The sequence below is a fragment of the Balaenoptera ricei genome, chromosome 4 (assembly GCF_028023285.1).
Source record: "Balaenoptera ricei isolate mBalRic1 chromosome 4, mBalRic1.hap2, whole genome shotgun sequence".
Classification (NCBI taxonomy): Eukaryota; Metazoa; Chordata; class Mammalia; order Artiodactyla; family Balaenopteridae; genus Balaenoptera; species Balaenoptera ricei.
Genome location: NC_082642.1, coordinates 154,605,088 through 154,625,599, shown reverse-complemented (window position 1 = coordinate 154,625,599; position 20,512 = coordinate 154,605,088). Strand labels below are relative to the sequence as shown.

The following is a 20,512-nucleotide window of genomic DNA, read 5'->3' as shown; positions in this document are numbered from 1 at the left end:
GTTTAGGAAAAGTAGGAGTCTGCTATTTTTCTTTTCTTTTTTTTTTTTGGCCACACTGCATGGCGTGCAGGATCCTAGTTCCCCGACCAGGGATTGAACCCTTGGCCCCTGCAGTGGTAGCACAGAGACTTAGCCACTGGACCGCCAGGGAAGTCCCAGGAATCCTCTATCTTTTTAAAACATGCAAATGTTTAACTGATTTTCTATTTCTTCCCATTCGCTCCTCTCATCAGTTTCCAAACTATAAGACGGTTCAGTTATTTGGCATCCCCCTGAGTTGGGGTTCATCTTTTCCTCTTGGGTTCCTCCTGGGATAAGAGGAGCGCTGGTGAGGGGTCTCAAGCACCGTCAGAAGAACCAGCTTCTCTATGTGCTGCAAAACCCCAGGCAAGTCATATGACCCCCGGGCTTCAGTGTCCTCATCTGTAATGGGAGAGAGGGTCACACTCACTTCTCTGAAACCCCTTTAAGCTTTAACTTTCTATGAAGTGTAATTTCAAGAAAAAGCACAGAGCCCAGACTCCAAATTTCAGCTTATTTAAGCAGGTATGGCAGTTTTATAAGAACATCTGTCTTGGAAGACGCCCCGTCCAGTTTTGTCACTGAGAAGATTTAGAAAGATGGAAGTTCCTGCAGCTAAGACTCCTGTTGCTTTTGGTGATTTCTGGTACCTCGGGGGACTTGGCTCCACGAGATGAGTGATGCTGTCACTCGGAAATATCTTTGGCTCTTCAAGAAATTGTGCTAGAGACCTACCTGCTACATTTAAAATTCTTTATAAGACATGTGGCATGTATGGAAGTACTTGTGACCCGGGTGATAAAATAGTTACACACTCCCTTTAACATTAACTTGCTTATAAATCTTTTTACCCTGTTACTATAAAGCAAAGAACAAGGAGTCAAGTGTTGTCTTGGTCTTCCCATAAATATACAGGGAGAATGAGCTATCAAGTCATGAAAAGACACTAAGGAAACTTCATTGTATATTACTAGGTGAAAGAAGCCAATCTGAAAAGGCTACTTACTGCATGATTCCAACTACATGCCGTTCTGGAAAAAGCAAAACTGGGGTGGCAGATAAAGATCAGTGGTCACCAGGGATCAAGAAGGAAGGGAAGGATGAATAGGGAAACACTGAGGGTTTTTTGGGCAGTGAAACTACTCTGTATGGAATTATAATGATGGATACATGTCATTACATATTTGTCCAAACCCGTAGAATGTTCGACACCAAGAGTGAGTCCATACGGTAAACTATGGACTTTTGATGTCAGTGTAGGTTCACTCTTGGTAAGAAAACTCTACCATCTGGTGAGTGATGTGGATAATGGGGGAGTCTGTGCATGTGTGGTGGCAGACGGTATATGAGAAACCTCTGTACCTTCCTCTCAATTTTGTCGTAAACCTAAAACTGCTCTAAAAAAAGTATTGAAAAATAATACATATATACGCTTTGAATATTTATATTATTTTTGACTTCATTTTTATATATTTCATATATTTATATATATTTTTATACACATATATACATATACACTCTACATATACATATACTCTCTCTCTATTTATAGAGAGAGAATACTACTGCTCTGGTCAAATTTGCAGGTTTTTGTCGTATTCCCTTGGTTTTGACAAAATGAGATGAATCATGTGTTTATTTAATATTATTCCAGGCTCAACTTTGTCTTGAGCATTTTGGTGATAGGGAAGCAATATGATAGAGTGTAAAAGTATAGGGTTGGAGCCACACACAGACTTGGGTTCAAATCTCAGATCTTTTGGTTATGACACTGGGGGTGCAAGTTACTTAAAGTCTGAAGGCTGGTGCCAGGGCCAACCTAATGGGGTCACCCTGCTGATGAAGTAAGATGCCTTGTGAAAGGTAATTGGGCTGGCGACTTTGAACAAGAGGTTTAGTCTCCTTGATTTTCAGCTTCCTTCTTTTGAAAAAGAGAGATAATAAAGCTCGCCTGGCATTAGACTGGGATTGCAAACAGTGAGCTGAATGCACCCAGTTCAAGGTGCAAAGTGGGACTCTGCAGAGGGAAGCTAGCTGGTTTTCACTTGGTCAAGTGTGATGTGCCCTCCACCATCTGGAGCTGGTAATATGAGGGGGGAAATAGGTAACACCTGTACCTAACGAAGGTCCAAATCGGGACACAATATATGATTAGTTCCTAGGGGCACAGACACATTCTAGGTTTAACTCAGCCTCGAGAAAATGAAATTCAGAAAGCGCAGAAGTGGTAAGGGAAGGGAAAACCCAAGCCTAACAGGCCTTGAAGGGTCTCAAAGGATGGATAATGAGACTCTGATAGGAAAAGGAAAGAAATGAGGGCTTTTAGGGAAGAGACCTTGCAGGCAAAGGCAACAAGGTGGGATGAATCCAGAAGCAACAGAGCAGGGGGCCTGAGTGGGCAGGGACAGAGCATGGGTAACTGAGGTCAGGTGATGGAGAAACTTGACGATAAGCAGGTCCTGGTACGGGTAACTGCAGGACACCACAGTAGATGCTTACGACTACTGAGTTCCATGGAACTAGTTAAGACTGCTACTAATTGCAAACATCCCCAGCTCCCAAGGGCACCTGGTGTTCTCTTGGTGCCAAATTGATTCTGTCTCCTCTTCTCTGAATTTGGGAGACTTGTGGTTTCTTTCCACACCAGCCTGTTCAGTACGTAGTCAATTTATAGTTTACAGGGATTTCTCCCACACCCATATATGCTTTCCACTGAAGTACTTTTTCCTAGACCCACCCAAATTCCAGAGCATGGTTCAATGGTATGCCAAGTTCATAGTCTTTCTCTCTGTCACTCTTCTCTCCTTATAAGACCTAGGAGAAAGTTACCTTTTAATGCTTCTATGTATTTTTAACAGAAAAGAATGAAGGACCAAAAAAAAAAAAATTACAAGGGTAATTTCTGATTCAATTTGCATTGAGAACTACAGTCATTTCTAGAGGGAAACCCAGTAAGCTAGTCCTGCCAAAACTAAACTCTCCTTCATCAAAGTTTGAGTAGCTACAGGGGTATAATCCCTTTGAAAAATTAAAAATATTTAAAAAGCTGCTTGCAGATTTTGTAAGGGTGGTAACCTAGACTCTGGAATTGTGAGTTTCTTTATAAAGTAATTTCTAAAAAGCAGAATTGTATAAAAAGGGAATTAGGTCCTCAGGGAAGAAAGGAGGGTTGCTTTGGGTCATATTGAGAATGTTTGTTCCCTGCTGATTCATAGAACTAGGAGGGACTTCCCCACACTTTTACAAAAATCTGCTCATCGAGCACTCCTGTTTTATTCTTGCGGGTAGGAATTTCTTCAAGTTTTCTGATGAGAATCTAAGAAGTTAGATAACTTTCGGAGGATCACACAGCACAGAAGTGAAGACTCCAATCCAGGGATTCCACTCCCAAGTTTAACTTTTTTCTTTCACCAGCTGCCTTAAAGAAAAGCCTTGCATTGCCCTTGGGAGTGGGGGTGATGGTGAGGAATCAGTGGGGGAGGGTGGCGACCAGGAGTGGGGAGAGAAAGAACCAACCTCTGTTGATTGCTTCCCATACACTCTACAGTACACACTGAGGCTCTGATGGTCAGTGCATCTCACCCAAGGGAGTCTGAACACCTGAAATTCACATCCAGGAATGTCAGCTCCCAAGTCCAAAGTCTTTTCCTGAGACCAACCTGCTCCTCTTCACAGATGGCCCTCTGTTTGTCAAGTTTCCACCGTTATCTACCTTGAGGCTTTTCTCATTCCTCTCCCAACTTTTTTTCTCTAGGGCTTCAGGAACTCTTACCAAACATATTCTGGAAAAAAAGAAATCGACATTTTCTTACTCTCCTTCCCCACACTGTATGATTTTTATGTCCTCTTTTACATCTTCATGTTTATCCTTTTGCTGTTCATTGTAATTATCAACTATACTTCAATAGTAAGCTGAAAAAAAGAACTCATCAGATATTCATATTCTCTTATACAGAAGTTTCCAAAAGACTACTCATTTGACTTTTGCTAAGAAATTAAGACTGTGACTTTTTTAAAAATCCACCTACATATTTTTCAAAACTACTATAATATAGCATTTTAGGTTTTGCTGAAGTTTTGCTTAATCCCATTACAACACCGAAAAAGTAGAAGATAGTCCCAGCAAAACAAACTTGAAACTGTAGATTCAAAGCCAACAACGAATTGTTCTGAAGGAACTGGCCCAGCCTGCTCTCTCTCTCCATCGTTAAGACTATCTGTCAGATCCTGTCTGTGTTCAAAAGGTCTCCGATCTTATAAAAGAATAAACTTGAAAAGTCTTGCTTTAATCATGTCAGTAACTAGAAAATTTGGACGCTGCATTATCTTTCCCTTTTTATTGGAAACACATTCAAGAATGGGCTTGTGGACTTCCCTGGTGGTGCAGTGGTTAAGAATCTGCCTGCCAATGCAGGGGACATGGGTACGAGCCCTGGTCCGGGAAGACCCCACATACTGCGGAGCAACTAAGCCCGTGCGCCACAACTAGTGAGCCTGTGCTCTAGAGCCCATGAGCCAAAACTACTGAGCCTGTGTGCCACAGTTACTGCAGCTCGTGTGTCTAGAGTCCATCCATGCTCCGCAACAAGAGAAGCCACCGCATTGAGAAGCCTGTGCACCGCAATGAAGAGTAGCCCCCGCTCGCCGCAACTAGAGAAAGCCCGCATGCAGCAACAAAGACCAAATGCAGCCAAAAATAAATAAATAAATTTATTTTAAAAAAAAACAAAAAAGAATGGGCTTGTAGTTTATCTAGAGTGTCTCAGAAAACTAAAGCACATAACTTGCAAAGACCAGATATTCAGCCAGTTCCCAGGGGCCTGAGTTGCTGGAATCTTCCTTTGGGAATACATGTAACCACCCTCCGAGCTAAGCACAGACTATTAAAATCATGATAGATGTTAATCTATGGAATAACTTGACTGACTTTAAAGAGGAAAGGGAGCAGATTAATCATACTTAAAACAGGCAATAGAGGAAAAGAAACTCATGCCACTAACACGATTAGAATTAGCCATCCTCCCGGCCTCTGAGACTCTGATTGGCCAGCCAAACGATAATCTCTCAATTCCTCTGACTTTTTACCTGGAGAGTAAATTGGGACGGGGCTACCAAGCCCTCCTCCAACATCTTTTCTTGCTGGCACCTTTAGACTCTCTGCTGCTTCTCTTCTTCAGCTTCCAAACATGCTTCTCAGTTCTCTGATGTGTGAGTCAGGGCAGGTATTAGTAGCAGTGTCTTCAGAAAGTTCCTTCTGCCTTTTGCTACTGGGTCAGAAGACTCTTTGGTTATCCATCTGTTTCCCTGATTATCCATGCTCTTTCTGCCTGGTGGACTTTCCCTCTTCCTTCTCCCACCCCCAGTTATATCCCCCAGGGTCTTTTAGCCATCCCCTTTTATTTCTCTTTATTCTCTCTCAGCATCCTCTACCTTACTCCCTCGACCAGTCCTGGCCCCATTTCTTTACCTGTGGCCCCTCTTAGATTCAATCTGTGTTTCCAGTGTCCCCTGGTTCACCTCCCATAGAGAACTGCTCAGAACTGACTCGTCCAAAACACAACTCACATTGTTCTCCCTACATCCAGCTACTTCTCCTGATGTTTGGTTCCAAACAATGGTGCCCTCATTCTCCCGCCTGTGTGTCCTGACACTCCCTCACTCCTGCCCAACTAGAGCGAGCCCAGAGGTCCTACCTTCTTCGTGCATCTCGTGTGTGTGTCTCTCTTTCCCTCCCTGCTGCCCCTGCTCTGCTCCAACTCCCCAGTCCCTTTGCCCAGCCTCTCGAAATACCCTTCTGACAAGTCACATGGTCTTCACTACTGGGCTGATATTCAAAAATGCAGCTCAAGCAAAACCTTCAGTGGCTCCTCATTGCTTATCAAACCCCAAACAACCCTTCCCAACGAGCCTACCCTTAAGGCTCATCTCCCAGAGAGCAAAACTTCAGGGTGTGGCCTCTAGAGACCAATGGCCTCACTTCAAAGCCCAGGATCACACCGTCTGAAACCTGTGACTGTAAGCAAGTTACTGAACCTCTGCTCTCTGCTTTCCTCATCTCTAAAACAAGGTTAATAAGAAAGCCTCCCAGATAGGCAGTGGTTGTGAGGATTAAGACACGGTTGGAATGATCTGGCCTTTGGCGGGCACTCAGCAGTGTCCACCATCATCAGCATCATCTAGATTCTTGTCATCACTCCCTGACTCCTTCTCTGCAGCACACTTAACCCTCTGCCCACTGCAAGCCTCCCTGCCCTTTCCTTCAGGTGTACCTTTGTGCCTGCCGTTCTCCTGACCTCTGATGGCTTCTCCTCCCCATCCTGATTTTCGAAGTCTTATTCATTCTCCAAGGTTCTCTCCAAGACCTTTCCCAACTGTCCCAAACAGATCTGATCTTTCCCTCTTTGCCTCTCCTCAGACTTTTGTTAAGGTCTCATGTAATGCTCATCATATTCTGCCGGGCACCACAGCCGTTGATGTGTTTTGAGTATTTCTTACTATTTTTCCACCTGCATCCCCATCCACACTTCCTCCCAACGGTGGGATGGAGGTTCCTTGAGATTAAAGACTAAGTCTTCTCCTCCTGCATCTTCTGAAACACAGCCTTCCAGCCTCTTGCAGAGCAAGCTGTCGGCACATGTGTACCAGGTAGAGAGAACTGAGGGTCAGAGGCTAACCAGCCAAATTCCTGACGGGAGTTGATTAAGAAACTCATTAAATATACATTTTGACCAATATAGCACTAGGAAGTCACAAACCGTTTCTTTGGATATTGAATACAAAACAAAGTGCTATGCAAAAAAGGCTAGTTAAGAGACCATTCCCAGGATATTGGACTAGACAAGTTAAAATCCACAATTGTAAAATGTCTGTTTAACTATACAACCCTCGTGCAGCCTCAGACTCTGAAACACCATGTACTGGTATCCACTACTCCTAGTTGGAATGAAATGCATTTGATTGTAATCACAGAAAAGTGGCTCTTATAAGTTTTAGTCCTATAATATTTCATCTTTAAAATGGGCAAATCTTAGAAAATTCTCTTCATCTTAAAATTTAAAACACATTGTGAGCCAAATACCCTCATTGCCGCAGGTATGCTAACACAGACTGTATCTAAACATAGCATTTGAGGGAGACTGAAATGATGTGAATTCCCTTGTCTCCTGGATAGGTCACGCCATGGATCAAATCACTCTTTCCTCCTCAAGACTGCAGTGAATTCTTTCATTCCTTTCTTTCCTTTATTTTCTTCTCCAGGATCAAACATTCAGGCCACACCAAACCCTGCTGGCTCTGCATTCACTTTTTCTGTTTTATTTCCATTTCCCTCTTTCCAAAATACTCTGCGTGTTTCCTATTTTCCCTCCGTGGGGTTCACACAACTACTACATTGTAGGTACTTGGTGGCCTGTTTCTTCTCACTCATACAAATATGTCTCCCTCCTTAAGAGCCCCCTTTAAGTGATTCTAACAGCCAATCTATCACTTTGTAACGGTCATCAAGGGAGAAAATGCACTAGTCAGGAGTTTTCAGATACATGTATTTTCAAAACACTTCACATACAAAGTCCTATGCTCTATGTTTGCAGGATGGGATGGATGTAGGTCATGGTTCAACTGGAGATGTAATTACAGCAGAAATTTTGCCTCGGTGTCAATGCATGTTGATTCAACAAGCATTGCCTAAGGAATTATTTGGGCCAAACTCTGGGAGCACAGAGGAAGAATCAGGTAAAATCTCCATTGACATTGAGCTTACAACCCAGTAGGGGAGAGAGACAAGTAGACAGGTGATTGCAAAGTAGGACCAAGTGGGATGAACCAGCTACATCCTGATGGAGAAAGTTTATAACCTCACTTACAGACAATTAAATTATAGAAATAGTGAGAAAAAGAAAAAAAGAAAAAGATCTCGAGAGGCAGAATTAACATTGTCTTTTAAAAGAATTATAAAATATGGTGCACATAAAACTAGATTCAAGGAGTGCCTAATTGATTTCCAGGGTCAAATATGAAGCATATTTTAAAACATACATTGAATTCTAAAGTCACAAACAAGATTCCACTGCTGTGGGTCAGGGTACATTAATTTGTGGTTTTTAAAAATAGATTAAAACTCATATAAGTAAATGATTTCATCAAATTACTTCTTTGAGGCTTACTCTTACTTTTCTTTTCCATCTACTTTTAATTAGTATTGTATTTGTGTGAGGGTATGTGGATGGGTCTTTGTAAATTCACTTGAATCCTTTTGGGAATAAGATGTACATAAAGAAACAAAGAGGCAAAAAGGAAATAAATTATTTGCAGCTGACTGTGGGTGGCCACTTTGCAATCCCAAAGGCTGGCTAGTCACCTATAGGTCCCAAAAGTACAACTCACAGCCAAGTGGAGTATAAAACTCGTAACATGTTCTTTTCTTGGAGTATGTGAAAACTTTCCAATCAGAGCCTGCAAAAGTGTCCTCCATGGGGTTGCATGAAGTATTAGTCAGAGGAGTGAATAATAGTTACAAGGAGGCGGAAGGAGGCGGCAGACAGTTTTGTAGTCCAGCATGGTTTAAACAACTTGGGATTCAAAGTTAAAGGATGTCTTTGCTGCTGGATTTCTTAGACTTTTTGATATGGTAATGATAACTGGGACATTCCAAGAGGGAATTCTAGACTATGACAGATTTCCCAAACCTATCAGAGTATAGACCTTCTTATTTCCTGTAGGGCAAGAATTACACAGAACTCTCCTCAGGACCACTTGCTGGCCAGCAGAGCTTCCCAGGAGAGATACTGCTTTACTGTCAAACTTGATTGTGTTTTGGGATGCTCCCTTCAGCCTTCTGGCTAGGGGATTGCTCCTGCCCCTGGACCCCTAAGACAAGAAGTAGAGGGCCAGCTTCCAAGGGGTCTTCCCCCAGTTCCCAAGAGATTGAGTCATGAAGGCACTGGAGTGGAGCCCTCAGTCCCCTCACCTCCCCATGCCAGTAGGGATCAGGTGGGTTGTGGTGCTAAGAGGTGAAACCCTGAGTGTTCCTTGATCAGATTATCACGACATCCGTGTGGACAATAATTGAGTCACATGAATATGATACCCACCTCCTTTGTTAAAGGGTGATGCTAAGATCATTGTCACCATGGCAACACTGTTTAGAGGGCAATTTTTTGTACACTTAATCTTTACTATGGACCTTAAGTGTAAATTACAGATTTGAAATTTACTACACAAGACAAGATGTTGAAAATAACGCAGCATTTTATTGTGACATTGTTGGCGTTGGAATATTTCCTCTATACCTACACAGTTAGTGTCATTATTAACGTTATGGCTAAATACACATCCACGCTGCCTTTGTTAGTTGCATATATATGTCTGCATGTGATGTAGCTCACTATTGGTTTATACATAAATTCTTTCCATGGACTTTTGAAAATAGGACGAGGACAGGGCAGGTTCTCGTTCCTTAGTATTTACAGAATTCTTGATAAAGGAGCCAGGCGCTCCTGGGCTCATATGTAATATTTTTAACTTGTAGCAGGTATGTGGGGATAGGATTGGTAGGAAAAGTAGAGATGATGTCAAATTTCATGATATTTCAAAGCAAATGATAAGCTTCTCAAATGTATTCTTGGAAGGTAGGGCTAGACAAAGGGGTAACTCAGGAAGTAAGAAAGCCAGATTCATTCGGGGAGCCAACCTTGCATTCTTTGGCAGGAGACTAGGATGAGCAAGATACCAATCTGCAATATTTGAAGACATAAATATCACTGAGTGAGAGCATTATTTGGCCTGGTAGGCATGAGTTTAGCCAGCATTCATACTGAGAAATGACACTGATAACTGCGATTGGAACTGGAAACAGCACTCATAGAAATAGAAGAGGCTGTCCCTTGCCAGACACATAGATATTTCGCTGGGCAAGGCCTCAAGCCTATTAAAAGAGAAGTGTGCTCTTGATGCCTTTAATATCTTTCTAGGTTCTAGGCCCACGACTAGCGCGAAGTTCTTCGCTTTTTAACTTGAGGACTTTTCAAATCGAAAAAGTGTACCATGAATTTCAGTTCCCACATACTCTGCTGTAGGAGTTCTGATAGCATCTTACCATTAGCATCTTGCCACTGGGTAGTTATGACCTAACGTTTTGACCACAGTACAAGGATCTACATTTCACAGCGTTGTGCCAGTGAAATGAGAAATGTTCTAGGTATCACCCACATCAGTCTTCCATATATCACCAATCATTAGATGTGTATAAGCACAATTATTTGATATTTTCACTTATCAGTTTTCAGAGTTACTTAGAGGGCAGCCAACAGCTAAAATTTACATAAATTAATTCAACCATTCCTTCAGGAAACAAGTATTGGGCCTTTATTACGTAGGACACAGAGTGGATTTGTCATGAAGTTAATGAAATGCAAGCTTCAGGGCTCCTCCCTTGCACCAACCTTCTCCAAAGCTTTGTACCTAATTTTATAGTCATAATTTTGCATTCCTTTTCCTTAAAGAGGGCTCTTAAAATTGTATAATCTTCAAGCGCCATAAAATCTTGATCGGCCTCTGGTCCCGGCACTGGAGAAAACTCACAAGAAGTTCATAGTTATCAGTCCCACAGCAGGGCAACTTCGGCTGAAACAGGATGTGGATTGAAACCCAAACCCAAACCTGGGCCCTGAGAACTGGATCCTTTTCTGCAATGTTCCTCCTCTGAGCCACTTCTTTTGTATTCATTCTGATGGCCCTGACAGTGACTGAGGGTTAGTGTGATTTGTAATCCCAGGGTCACAGTCAGGCCATGGATGTCATGTCCCTGAACTCGGAACCCTGAATGGGAACCTAAGTAGCCAATGCAGCCATTGGTTGATTGATCTGTGGTGGCCACAGATCAGCCCACCATGGAAGGAACTGCTTGCTTTGTTTAACGTGGATCAATACACTTCTAGATTGCTCTGAATCTGAGCTGTAGGGTCATGCGGAAGAACAAAACAAAACTGTGCTTATTCTATTGCTAATTCCTTTCAACGGCCCCTCTGGGTCCTCAGCCCCCAGGTAACACAAGCATGCTCTTCTACTTCACTGTTTCCTATGGACAGGTTCCTACGGACAAGTGTGTTTTGGTACCACAAATCAACACCTTGTCCTTCTCGTGTATCTTCTGATTCCGTGAGCCTGGTCAGGCAACCCTAGTTCATCTTCAGATCATGACTGAAATATCTGGAATTCTGTGCTATAGAATTTTAGGTGTGGGAGCGCAGACTATTCTGGAATTAGGCCAGGTGTGAATTTCTAAAGTCCAATTGGATTGCAGTGACTGTTGGCTTATGAATCCTTTCACCAGATAAGTCACGGTACCAAATGAAGGGAAGGCAGGTATACAGACACCCTCACCAGCTCTGACCTTTGTTTATGAGAAAAGCAGAAATGTTTTTGGTTAAAAAGCCCTGGGAATACAGTGGGAATTTCTACGTGGACTCAGCTGCATTGTGAGCAGAGGTGCCCACATCACTGTCTGCATTGGCCCAAGGAGCATTTTGCAGGGAAGGCAGATTTTCAGATTCCTCTTTATTGCTTTGTCTTTTACCAGGAACGTCTATGTGCTCTTTTTTTTTTTTTTTCCCCCTTTTATCTTAACAAAGTAATGCTTAGCAAATGAAACTTCTTTCCCAGAATCTTTGCTTTTAGACTTTAAGTTATTTTCTCTTCTCTCAATTCTCCATTTCAAGGTGGGGAAGTGGGCTGCCCTTAGTTCCTTTAGCTGTGGGAAGGTTCGGCACTTCTGGAGCTGCTCCTTCTGGCCGCACAGTGCTTTCTCTGTCTGTAAAACTGGCAGCAGGAGGCCACCTGAGCGGCAGCAAAGAGCCAGGTGTTTGGGGTCAGATCTGCCCCCTTCCATGGCACTGCATCCTTGAGGGGCACAGAGCAAGCCCCCCACACACCCACCTTGGATCGCTTTGCTCCTCTGCTCTCCCCGTACCCAGCCCGGCCACTCCAGTTGCACCCAAGCCCCACTCCCAAGGTGCGTCTACAAGATGAAGGTGAGGGGCAGGAGAGAGGAGAATGAAGAATCACCCCTGTCTGACATGCAGCTTTCACTTACCCATTAATAAGCAATACACTCTTCTTTGCAAGCATGGAAGCTAAGATTAACTCTGGCCATAGCTTTCTGACTATTTTTGGAGCAGAATTCTTTTTACTTGAAAGAAGAATTGAAACAGCACAATTGGAGACACCTGATTTACTCTGGCGTGACGTGCTTGAATGGTTGCAGGGGAGAAGACGGTAGCTGAATTCCTTACAGAGTAAAGGCTGAAGGGCATGACTAAGGAGCTTTATATGCCTTAAACAAGCCTTCCCTGGGGCTGGTCATCAGCAGCTCTAGCATGCTTACGGTTCATTCTGCGGACTCCTGTGCTGGTCCCAAGATTCTGATGCGTCCACCAGGCAAATACTCTCCACAAACATCTCTGGACTCTGAAGCAGAGTCAGGAAGGAAGTCAGTGGGCTGCCCCGTGTCTCTGACAGATGAGAGGGGGTGTGGCAGGAAAGGAGATTTCAAATGCTTGACATTTAGTGATTAAGTCCGAAAATGTTTGTCTTTGATGCCTAAAGCCACACATTGGTGGCTCTTCTTGTACAAAGCACGTTGTCATTCAGGTACATAATTACACACACACACCCAAACGAGAAAGTTCAGCCCTTTTAAGATTTCCTTCACACAAGGGCAGAGCGAGAGTAGAAAGATCCAGCAGACCTGCTTCTGTCAGCTCTCCAGGACCGCAGGCGTGGGAAGCCTGGGGTCTCGCTCTGTCTCTTTCCCCCCAAACACGGGCTGTCTGCACTGGTTCTAAGTGTCAGGAGAGGAAATTGGGGAAATAGCACTTTCCGTAAAATGACCACAACAGTTGATGGGAAGAAGGAGTGATGAGAGGGTGGGAGGAGTTTTTAAAAATGTGTTTTCCTTAAGCAACCAGAATCGCCAAATTCAGCTAAGTCTATTTCTAGAAAACCCCCAAACTACTTAGGCATTTATTTAATTCAGTGAGGACCTGTCAGCCCCGTTATTTGATTAGCGTTTCTGAGATATGACTGGCGATTTGGTGAAACTCTTCTACTTTCCAGACGTTTGCAAAGACTTGTCATACGACCTCTGGGTTGCTCCCTGCCTGGCCATTTACTGTATTTATCACTAGGGAAGGAAGAAAACTGCTAAAAAAAAAAAAAAAAACCTGGGGAAAACAGTGCTGAGGGGAGATGTGTGTAAGGTAAGCGCTTGGTTGTCATAAAATGATGGCATTTAAAAATGCATGATAGTTGTATTTGACTCTTCTCTTTTGATTTTTAGGACAATTTTAAATTGAAAGAATTTATCACCTAAGGCTATTGTAGATCATTACATATTTGTTTTAACATTTATGAGAGAGGACAGAATGGAATAGGATCTAGGATTAGCAGCTGTGTGTGTGAGTGTGATTTTGAGGTTTCAAAAAAAGAACTTCAAGAATCGCTTGTAATTTTTTTTTCAAAATCCTTTCTTTAGATAAACAAACAAACAAAAAGATTAAGATATTTTCTGATAAGACGAAATAAATCTAAAGATTTGAATTGAGTAGGACTAATTTTGGTCTTTAATTTTGCCAAGTTGAACATCGCATTTGTTGTAAGTTTCCTAACCTGTGACTTAAAGAAATCATGAGGTCAAGAGACTTCTGTTGAAGAGCACATTCTTATTTCCTTCAGGCAACTAAATGCGGAAGTGCAGAGAGGAGATAAAAAACTAGCTTCACAGGAACAATGTGGAAATTTCACCCAGTATAACATTGATTAACTGAGAACCGTCTAGACCCCCATGAATTATACACAGGTTATAAAACGCATTAGCCATGGGTTGTGAACCAGGTTCCTAATGTTTCTAAAGTCAGAATTGTTTACATTCCTTATACCTACCACGGAAAACTTACATTACTTTTTTCTTATAAGGATAGGTAACAGATTTTAAAATATGCCGGCGAGGTTTCGCCTTGCGCCAACCTAAACTGATTTCTGCACAGACGAAGGAAAATAACTGCTGAAGAACAACGCAAAAAAACCATGTAATCACTAAAAATCAATAACAAACTTGCTCTCACAGACACTAGGAGAAAGAAACACTTGCAAACAGAGTAATTCTTCTCCCTCCATCTAGATCACTTACACCCAGAGCAAACAAGACAACATCTGGATATTGTTTTACAGGCATGAATAAAGCTTTTTTTTTTTTTTTTTTTTTTTGCCCCATCATTAAGTAAAAACCCGTTTTCCACCGGCAAACAGCACTTGTAAATTCCCCCAGATAAGCCTGGAAGTCTTGAAGGATTTAAGTCAGTTTCAAAAGAATCACAACATTTTCATTACCTTTCGAAGGAAAGTTTTTCAGAAATCCCTCCAGCGAGCAGCATGGTCCAGAATTGACCTAAGCCTGTGCCTCTTACCTGCGAGGACTGGTGAATGCAGGCGCCTGGCTAGATGTGAGGTTACGAAAAGGCGAGGAGATGAGCCTTCCACGCAGGTCGCCTTGGGAAGCCTAGGTCTTCAGGTTCTCTCAGAATGAAGAAAACGCTCTCGCTGTGCACAGTCAGTCAAAAACAAGTTGGTACAAGTCGGAGTAGGATTTACCTGAAGAAACTGAAGAGAGAAAGAAAGAGATTGGGAGAGATTGGGCGGAGGGAGGGAGGAACGGGAAAGGAGGGAGGGAGGGAGGGAGGGAGGGAAGGAGAGAAAGTGAGAGAGAGAGAGAGAGGAATCTGAGAAAGGAGACCATGATGTCAGCAGTGTGTCTTAGGGAATCTACAGACCAGCAAAATATTCTGATGGACACCCAGTTCTGAGTTCTCCAAACACCTGCATAAAAAAAAAAAAAAAACTAATGCCCTTTTAAAGAATGCCAGTTAATCTTTAAGAAACTTTGGCCACTCTTATCACAGCCTTTTTAAAGGTCCCTTTGAGGAAATAAACTATAAATAAATAACCAGATTATACTTTCTAACAAGCTCTGCTTCACCTCCTGTTCTCTCCTCCTCTTCCCTCTCCCCACTCCAGGTGAATATTAACAAAAATCCTTCCTCCTGGGAAAATCAGGATGAACCCATATAGATAATACATATATCAAATATATGTATAAGCAAACATCGCAGAGGGACACTATGTTTTTAATTCAATCTCCTTCTGGCTGTATTGATTTGTTTCTATAGCCTTTGTTTTCCCTGATCAAAAAACATAACAAGGTGGATAGATATGGGTAAAATCGAGTTCTTCCACAGCATGGAAATTGGGAATGAGATTCCGTGTTAGAATCATCCCAGCGTTGGTCCACAGAGTCTAGCACTTTTATGAGAAATGTTCCGAATTCTGGAATGCATTTGTGTGTCCTTCCTACACCAAGCAGTTTCTTGCAGCCATCATGCCAAGGGACGCCAGTCCACAGCCCTTGCCAGTCACCAGCTGTCCTGTGGCCAGAGTAGACCCTGGTAAACCCTAAGGGAGAAGATGCCCACAGGCACTTTCCCTAATGAGATCCCCTGCACTGGTCCAGAGGCAACACCTTGGTGGGAAGCAAAGACTCTCTGTCACCATGGAGATGATGACACACTCACACAGTCCCTTACACAGACACCTGGGCAGGGTCAGGGTGCTGCAGCTGCTTCACATTGGAGGGAACAGGGAGTGAGTTGATTTGTTGGAAGAAAATGATATGTCTGCTTTCCTGAGTTTTGGGTTCCACACTCCTGTGCATCCCTTCTCCTTGACCCTGGGTTCAGCTGCAGCTGTTCTGGGGCCTTGAACAAATTGAAGGCAGGAAAGCCTGAGGAGTTATTCTGCTTTTGGGGGGGAAGGTCTGAGACCTCCCCATTTTCTCCTACTTCCTCCCCTGATCCCAAGCCCAGGTATAAATCATTCCCTGCCCCTGATTCCCCAGTGAGAACATGCACCAGTCCCCATCCTTTTGTCTTTTTCTTTCCCATGAAGCAATGGTTTCCTCTTCTGCTGGGAAGAGTGCAGTGGCCCCTGAGAGAAGACCCTGGGCTCCCAGAGGCTCAGGACTTGAAGAAGCCACATAAGTCCAGACCTCTTCAAGCTGGTGGTCTTCCTCCAGATCCATAGAATCAGATAGATCTCATGCGAGGGAAGGTATTATAAAAGTCCCATATAAAACAGGTAAACACAGAGATAGAGAAAAAAAAAAAGGGGAAATGCAGCATTCAAGATCTGACCATATCCCACCCCAGATGATTTGCACAAGCTGTTCCCTCTGCCTGGAATGTTTTTCTTCAGTTCTTCATTCACCTGCTCAACCCCTCATCACCATTCAGGTTTAGCCCAAGTGGTACCTCTTCATCTCCCGTGGTTCCAATCCAACTCTGTACCTCAACTTTCCCTCTCACTTTGTATGTCACTTAGCACTGTCTAAATTGTCCTCTTTATCATTTACTGTCTGTGCTCCTTTTCAGAGCTTTACCATGCCTGTCTGGTTTGCTACATGTTCCTGGAGGGACACCTGACACATAATAGACCCTTAAAAAATTGTCAAGAAGATCGATGAACGATTATAAATGGATGGTATGGCTTGTTACAAGTGAACTTTAATTCTTATTTTTAATGCATATTTCCCGTTTCAGCTTTTATTAGTAAACTAACATTTGAATGTTCTTTCTCAATTTATAAAGCTCTTTCAGAAATGTGATTAATTGGATGCTCAGACCCAAAGGCATAATTAGTTGCATTTTAAGGGTGAGGAAGTGGAAGCCAGAGAGGCTGAGTGATTTTCTCAAAGTCACAGAGCTCGAAAGAGGTGGGCTGAGGCTCAAAACAGCTCTTCTCACACTCAGTCCATGCATTTTTCATTAGGCTCCATTTTTCTCAAATTGTTCTATTGTGGGCATACATGTGCATGTGTAGATTCTTTTGAGTATCAAGCAACACACTGCATGAATTATAATCACAGACTAACCGCCTGGCAAGCTGCAGTTCTTGCAGGGCCGTACACAGCAGAGCTTGGGTTCATTCATCACACAGTCTTTACAAATGAGGAAAGAAGAAAGTGAGTCCAAAGTAGTATGAACACACGAAATAATTAAATGTTAAGACAATACTCTCAGAGAAGACCATAATTCAAAAGAGCACATGCACCCCAATGTTCACTGCAGCACTATTTACAATAGCCAGGTCATGGAAGCAACCTAAATGCCTGTCGGCAGACGAATAGATAAAGACGTTGTGGTACATATATACAATGGAACATTACTCAGCCATAAAAAGGAACAAAACTGGGTCCTTTGTAGAGTCGTGGATGGACGTAGAGACTGTCATACAGAGTGAAGTAAGACAGAAAGAGGAAAACAAATGTCGAATATTAATGCATGTATGTGGAATCTAGAAAAATGGTAGAGATGAACCGGTGTGCAAGGCAGAAATAGAGACATAGATGTAGAGAACAAACATATGGACACCAAGGGGAGACGAGGGGGCAGGGTGGTGGTGGGATGAATTGGGAGATTGGGATTGACATGTATACACTAATATGTATAAAATAGATTAATAAGAATCTGCTATATAAAAATAAATAAATTAAATTAAATTAAAAAAAACAATAAAGGAGGCAACTTTCACACACACACACACACAAAAAGACAATACTCTTCTCACTTTGGTAATGTTAACCTGTTTTTGTTCTTTTTCATTTGAGGATATATCAATAATCAGACGGTGTTGTAGATCTGATAGAATTCGCAAAAGAAGGTAAGGCATTATAAACACATGATTAAAGAGTTGAGAGGTGAGTGGGAGAATTCTAGAATCAGCATCCATGAGATTTCTGCCACAGGGGACAGATTTTATGCTGCATGTTTTAATAACTGGATGATCCATGTAAGTATTTCTGGAAATTTCTGAGGGTAAATGAGGGGAATAAGGCAAACTATTAATCTTGACAAAACATTTTTTGTCACCCCATCTCCCTCCCATCCAGTGAGCAAAAGTTTTTTCACAATCTGGTTCTAAGGAGTAGATTCTGCAATCTACCATATAAAATTTCTTCAAAGAACACGGCTAATCATTTTGTAATGGAAGATGGTCAGTGTTATTGATCTTTTAGCCTAATATAAAAAAATAACATGAATCACTGCTCAGTAAATCATCTTTCTCTCTTTCTTCCCACTTAACTGAAAGCAAGACTCTTGTAAATGTCAAATTTGAAAAGAATATACATCTAAAGTCTGGATTTTTAATCAAAGTTCTAAAAAGATGTTTGAAAACTGGGCAGAAGAGATCACAAGAACCAGCTTTTTTGAAAGAACCATTTCCTGAGAATAATTTCCTACAAAGAAAAAAAAAAACAAAAAAACAGGCTGTTTTGCTTCTAATTTTCATCTTGGCTTGAATCGAGACATTAAAAACCTTGAAGTGTGATGAGAGGAAAAAATACACATTTTTACCTTTGACTACATCTATTTAAGTTGGGTTAGATATGGAACTATTTATGGAGGGTTATGTCAGTTTTTAAAGCTTCTCGAAACCTCCGATGGCCCCAGCCGCTTAAAGCATCCTCTACGGGCTCGCCAGGATTTGGGCAGTTGCCTCCAGTTTGCCTCCGCAATCCCCATCAGAGGTTTGTAAAATGTCCTCTTGGAAGGTAAGTGAGCCGTGGAGGATGAGGGATGTCCATTTCAATCATTTCAAGACTCTGCAGGCCAGAGGCGGGGACCTGCTTGCCTTTGGCCTTTCCAGCGAGAAGCTTGTCTTAGAAAACCATCAAGTTGGAATCCTGTCTTGAAGTAGGCACTCTAGAAGCAGATGTTGAGACAAGGTTGCACATGCAATTTATTAAAGAAGGATTCCTCTGAGTGGGGGAAGCCAGTTGGGGGTGGGGAAGAAGTCAAGTGAGGGTGAGATTTCAGGCCAAGGCCAGTTCCCTTCCTGATTCTGGAGGGAGTTCTGGAGTGAAAGTAGTAAGGGTACTGGGCACTGGGTGATTAGGTAATGGGGGTTTCATGCTCTTGCCCCAGTCAGCCTTTGCTAGGAGTAGGAGTGGCAGGGCATGCAGTCTCCCAAGTGCTCTGGCTTTTCTGAATCTGCAAAGAAAAGGCTCCCACGGTCCAAGGGCAGGCTTACGCAGATGGCAGTAGGAGCTCCATGCCATCAGAAGTAATACACACAGAAGTGTAGGAACGGGCACCCATGAGCAGTGAAGGAGATCCAAGAGGATCTGGGCAGACAACCAACCACATTGGCTAAAATTGCTAATCCTGTGAATGCTGGAATGATTCTCTTCCACTGGTACAGCTTCTCCCCCTTACCATGGCCCCCTCACTCCCTCACCATCTCCCTCCCTCCTCCTCCACTACAGCAAGTTCCCAACCAAAATAAAATTAGGGATCTCAGCACTAACTCTGGAATTTGATTTAAGATGCACATAGCCTTACTGTGCCCAAGGTCAGTTACTCAAAGTGCCAGGAGGACCCCAGCAGGGCCTTCTATTACTAATAGAAGCCTTTATTATGGATATCACGTTGGTTTAATTTGATTCGCAACTACATTGGGTGCCTTCTCTTTGCCACAATCTCTGCACTGGAGTAAATTACAGTTCAGCAGAAAGATGGGCATAGCTGACGGCAATGCAGTGTCATAAGTGCTATATGATCAAAATGCTCTAGAAGCCCATAGGAAGGGCAGTGAACTCTGCCTGGGAGTTCAAAGGTCGGCTTCCAGAAGAGGGAACAGTTAAGTTCAACTGGCAAGATTTCCATAGGTGGAGCCAAAGAAGAGTTGTGCACATTCCAGGAAAAAGAAACAGAACAAATAATGGTGAAGAGTAAAAAAGCCAAGAGAGCTGAAGCTTAACAATGGTGGAGCCTGACAGCACAGCTCTACCCTTAGACTCCCAGAGTTTAGACGGCATGAACCAAGAAAAATACTTCGGGGCTTCCCTGGTGGCGCAGTGGTTGGGAGTCTGCCTGCCAATGCAGGGGACACGGGTTTGGGCCCTGGTCTGGGAAGATCCCACATGCCGCGGAGCAACTGGGCCCGTGCGCCACAATTACTGAGCCTGCGCGTCTGGAGCCTGTGCTCCGCAACAAGAGAGGCCGCGATAGTGAGAGGCCCGCGCACCGCGATGAAGAGTGGCCCCCGCTCGCCGCAACTAGAGAAAGCCCTCGCACAGAAACGAAGACCCAACACAGCCATAAATAAATAAATAAATAAATAAATAAATAAATAAATAAATAAATAAACTACATTCCTTAAAAAAAAAAAAAAGAAAAATACTTCGGTTACATTACCATTAAGGGGGTTTCATTAAGTAGGAAAGAATATAGGTCAAATTTGCCTTAGTATGGCCGCATGGGATAGGAAGTTACACTACTTTGAAGAACATCAGAACACTAAAAGCCACATTTTGTTTGCTAACATTAACATTTTTTGAATATCATTCATTTTTAAACTGAGAAATCAGAACCCAAATGTGTTCTTT

General features: G+C 42.7%; 1 protein-coding gene across 8 annotated transcripts in view; it reads right to left on the bottom strand.

The window, feature by feature from the left end:
• Nucleotides 1-14,900, bottom strand: part of KCNJ15 (potassium inwardly rectifying channel subfamily J member 15) — a 54,783-nt gene extending 39,883 nt beyond the window's left edge. For 3 of the 8 annotated variants that reach the window (XM_059921546.1, XM_059921545.1, XM_059921547.1), the window contains exon 1: nt 14,481-14,900. The gene's annotated coding sequence lies outside the window, so the exon portion shown is untranslated. Of the gene's footprint in view, nt 1-3,680; nt 3,804-5,106; nt 5,286-14,403; nt 14,455-14,480 lie in introns of those variants that run through there. The other 5 variants (XM_059921550.1, XM_059921549.1, XM_059921548.1 and 2 more) reach the window with 5 other exon arrangements.
• Nucleotides 14,901-20,512: the final 5,612 nt, after the last annotated feature.